Raw genomic sequence first — 603 nt, 5'->3', positions numbered from 1 at the left:
GAGAAGGGGGTCAGGGAAGGGGGGGGAGCACCGCGGCGCCCCGATCCCCCTGCTCGGATTTACCACCGAGGAGCAGCAGCGGGTCCGCCGCTGCCCGTGCCCCGATCTATCTGGTGATGGAGGATTTATTTTATTTGTCATTTGCTCTATCTCTTTTCTTGGCTTTTAAAAAAATAGATTTAATTTTATTTCATCATTTTTTTTTCCTTTTTTTTGTTTGCTTTCTTTTATTTTTTGTTTCTTTTTCCTTTTTTTTTTTCCCTCCCATTCATTCTTCCCTCCTGCTCCCTCCCTTCTCGCGAATGCTTATTTCCTTGGGGTTTGGGTTTTTGGGTTGGGTTTTTTTTTTTTTCTTTATTTTCCCCGTATCTCCCTGGAAGTGAAACGCATTTTAGGCCTCAGCCTTAAGGAAAACCCGAATCATAGCAGTGCAGGTGGCCTGAGAGCCCGCACCTGGCCGGATCCCCTCGACGTGCCTCCACCCCCGACCCCCGGCCGGGCAGATCCTCGCCCCGTCGAGCGAGGAGGGTCCGGGACACGGCCCCGACTGGGTCCCGGCCCCCGACGGCCGGAGAGAAAAAAAAAGAGCAACCGGGGGGGGGG

This window comes from Calidris pugnax, unplaced genomic scaffold (genome assembly GCF_001431845.1).
Source record: "Calidris pugnax isolate Ruff unplaced genomic scaffold, ASM143184v1 scaffold70, whole genome shotgun sequence".
NCBI lineage: Eukaryota > Metazoa > Chordata > Aves > Charadriiformes > Scolopacidae > Calidris > Calidris pugnax.
The sequence above is the reverse complement of the archived record's forward strand: the minus strand, read 5'-3'. Positions refer to the sequence as shown.